General features: G+C 55.0%; 1 pseudogene; it reads left to right on the forward strand.

The window, feature by feature from the left end:
- The first annotated feature begins 1,770 nt into the window (after nucleotides 1-1,770).
- On the forward strand, nucleotides 1,771-2,681 carry LOC123332160 (annotated as a pseudogene).
- Nucleotides 2,682-4,016: the final 1,335 nt, after the last annotated feature.

Consider the following 4,016-nt stretch of genomic DNA (forward strand, 5'->3'; position numbering starts at 1 on the left):
GGCTCTTGCCCACGTGGGCAGCAGGGTCCTCATTGGAGGGTGACGTCCTGCACTTGGGCCCCCAGGGGACACGGCAGCTCTCAGCTCAGAGCCACACGCGTACCTCTCAATTCCTGCTGCTCTGTCGTGGGGTCAGTGCCCAGACCTGACATCCAACCAAGGACAGAGGGACGGTCATACAACAAAAATGAACTTCCTTCAGGAACCTCGACCTCCAGGGGTACCTGGACAGGGGATGAGAGACCCCTGCAGAGGCGGCCCCATTGCCCACAGAACGCCCGGGTGTTCCCCGTGGAAGAGGGATGCAGGCAAGGACCCTCTGTCACCATCTCTGTCATTTAAAAATGTTCCCTGGTGTGTTATTTGGCAGTTTCAACATTTTGAATTGAACTATGGAAACTGACATTGTGTCAGTTTTTGTGGCTCCCTTACTCGTTCCTTCCCGTTTTATTAATAGTTTATGTTTACACTTGTAACCTGAAATATATGAAATCAGAAGTTCAGCCACACTGTCATCAACATGTTCGTATAATAAGAAAAGAATTCAGTAGGAATATGTTTTTTTCTCCTCTGTGAGCTGAGGTTCTCAAACACCTCTGACAAAAATCATGTGAATTTTATTAAACAGCTACTTTAGCAGCAAATCTAACATGAATACAAATAAGAATAGTATTTACATTTTTATGTCAAAGAAACAAGAATGAACAAGACTTTCCCGTCTCTTCCACACACGTTAACTTGAGATGTCTGAGCTCCTTCTCCTCCTCGTTGCCCCCACACACCTCCTCCGTCCCGGGTCCATCAGCTCCATCCAGAACCACAGGGAAGGGAGTCTTACAAGGTCCACGATGCTCACCACACCTACCTGTTCACACACCGTGTTTTTCTATTTCTGATGATGAGACATGTGTCCCAACTTTGTTGTGACTGAACTTGCCAGCTGTCATAATTGCATGATGAGATGGTGACCTTTCCCCCTGAAATCCACAGTTCTATTGAAGGTACTCCACGTGGTCATGGCTGTTTACAGCACAGGACGCTGTCACCCTAAGCCTGCCCATGCGGCTCTGCATGCCACTCCCCACCTCCCATCCTGGTCTCCCCACCTCTGGGACTAGAGACAGTTTAAAAGAGTGCTTCAAGGGCCACCCCTTACCCTTCACAGCAGACACAGGCTCCGGGATTTCCTGCTCGGCTCAGGGCTGGAGAGGAGGACGGACAGCACCACACAGACGGGACCCAGGGTTCCCTGAGGAGACAGAGCGTATTCTAAAGATGGGCTCAGGTGCGAGAAAGGCTGGATTATTGGGACAAGCAAGGAAGACTTTGGAAAAGGAAATGGCAACCCAACCCAGTATTCTTGCCTAGAGAATCCCGTGGACAGAGGAGCCTGTCCATGGGGTCACACAGAGCCGGGCGTGACTGAAGCGACTTAGCAGAAGCAGAGGAAGACTTGCAAACTCCTCCTTCAGCCTCAGACACTCCAGGGAGGATCGAGGTCACCAAGGTCACAGGAGCACATTTGCTGAAAGAAGTCACCCCATCACTCAGGGGCTCCTCCCCGTGCTGTCCCGCTCTGGGTGAGGTCCAGCATCTGCCTCCTTCTAGAACCCCTACTTGAGGGGACATCAGGTGACCTTGGCAGGGAGAGGAGGAAGTGATTTGCATGAGGCCCCTCCTCCTCCTGACAGGCTGGAGGCATGAAAAGGCCCAGGACTCCACCTGCAGCCCAGGAGGCTGAGGAGGCCGCATCCTGGGAGGGTCCCCACCATGGCCTGGACGCTGCTTCTGCTTGGGCTCCTCACTTCCGGCTCAGGTCAGGGGCCGGGACTCTGTATCCTTGGGGCACCTCCAAGCAGGGTCTGAGGGCCCTTGTCTACATAACAACCCCTGTCTCTCTCTTGTTCCTTTTAGGGGTGGATGCTCAGACTGTGGTCCAGGAGCCAGCACTGTCAGTGTGTCCAGGGGGGACGGTCACCCTCACCTGTGGACTGAGCCCTGGGTCAGTCACTACCAGTAACTACCCAGCTGGTACCAGCAGACCCCAGGCCAGGCTCCCCGACTGCTTATCTACAGCACAAGCAGCCGATATTCTGGGGTCCCTGCTCACTTCTCTGGCTCCATCTCTGGGAACAAATCCACCCTCACCATCTCGGGGGCCCAGTCTGAGGACAAAGCCGATTATCACTGTGGTCTGGGAACTGGTAGTTACAATGCCGCAGTGATGTAAGCCCATGGGGGAAGTGCTACCAAAACCTGCCCTTGTGCTCAGAGGGCTCAGCGCTTAGTGGCAGGAGAGGCGGGGAGAGGGTGGGACAGGTCAGGGTCCCCATGGGGAAGCAGACTCTGGGCCCGTCTCCTGTCCAGTGGTTCATGGCCACATGTGTCCTCCCAGCTCTCCCCGGGTGTGTCCATCCCTCCAAGGGACCCCTCTCTGCCTCTGTTGTTGGCAATGAGGCTTGGCTCCACAGGGAGACTCAGACCCCCGCCACTGCCCTTAGGACTCTTGTCATTCAAATCACACTAAGAGATGTACAGCATCATGAACTTGATCTTGGAGACAAATTAATATTCCATTTGCCCGAAGGGGCACCACCAGTGGAATTTTCTAGAGTGCAGTTTCCCAACTGGAGCTCCTGAATCACAGCCTTTTGTTGGTGGCAGGAATCTGTGGTGAACAAGAAACTACCCCCTCTCCCCAAATATTTAGGAACATCAAAATTCCAGATGTATGTCTTTGTCTGTTATTGGGAAATAACCCCCGAGAATTGTCTTACAATTCAGTCCAGGCATGTTAATTCCCCATAACACATTCACTCCCAGTTTTTGGATTGTGATAAATCCAAAACCCCAGAAACACAATTCACATCCGAGGCCATGGGGAAAACTGTGTCTTTATTTAAGCATAAGACTGGAAGTTGGGAGGAATTTCCGCAAACCTGTGCTGTCTACGGACACACCTCGAGGCTTATGGGAGGACTTATGCTCCTGGAAGAACCTTACTCAGAACTGGCTCCAAAAATCCGCTCACTCTCGGCCGACTGCCTGGGGGCCGGGATGCCAGGTCATGGCTGGGCTCCTCAGCACGTGGACCAGGCCTTGTGTGCGGAGATGGAGCAGCAACAAGGGGAGACCGAGCGAGGGGAAAGCAGGCTCGTGTGCACCCCCATCCCCCCTGCTGGTGACTGTGGGGCCAGGAAGACCTGGGCCTGACCCCACCTGGGTCATCAGTGCTGAATGTGAGGTGCGGCCGGTGGTTGGCCCTGCGATCACCCCTCCCTCCTTGGTGTCCCAAGTCCTCAGAGTCCAGGGAGCTGAGCCTCACGCTCGGCAGCACCGCAACCCCCTCAGCCTGCCTCCCCTCCCCAAGGGCAGCAGCCCAACAAGGAGTGGTCTCAAACCCCTGGGTGGAAGGAGCTGCTGACAGGAGTTGCCCCAGGTGCCCGGGTCAGCGTCAGACACAGAGCAGTGGGGTCAGAGCACCCGGTTGCTGGGTCAGTGGGCAGAGGATACACTCCCCTCACTGATGGGCTCTTAGTTGGAAAACGCAGCTCTTTCCTTCCTCACATTTTCCCACCCTGGACATACCCCGAGCGCGTCACCAGGGGGCGCTGTGCACCCTCTCGGAACTGGCGGAACCGAGCACACCAGATGGCCCCCTGACCCGGGCTTGTCCCTGGGCTCAGTGGACTGAGTTGGAGGTCTCAGCAGGTGCTTCCTCTCAGGAGACAGACTTAGAGCCCTGGCCCCTCAAGCTTTGGGAGTGAAGCTTCAAACAGGACTGAGGACCCAGAATTAGAGGGCGTCCTGTCAAGGTCTTCAGACTCTACCCGCTTCCCCAGGAGCAGAGAAAGCAGGAGCCCCCAGAGCCGAGCCTAACCCTCAGCTCCCCCCTGCCTCCTCTGGCTCCTCTTCAGCCCTTTCCTCGGGGCCCCTCTCCTCCTCTTATGCTTCATGACTTTCCTACCCAATCCCGGGCTCCTCTTTATTATACAACCCTCCACGTGAGATGGCCT

Source organism: Bubalus bubalis, chromosome 17, assembly GCF_019923935.1.
Source record: "Bubalus bubalis isolate 160015118507 breed Murrah chromosome 17, NDDB_SH_1, whole genome shotgun sequence".
Lineage (NCBI taxonomy): Eukaryota > Metazoa > Chordata > Mammalia > Artiodactyla > Bovidae > Bubalus > Bubalus bubalis.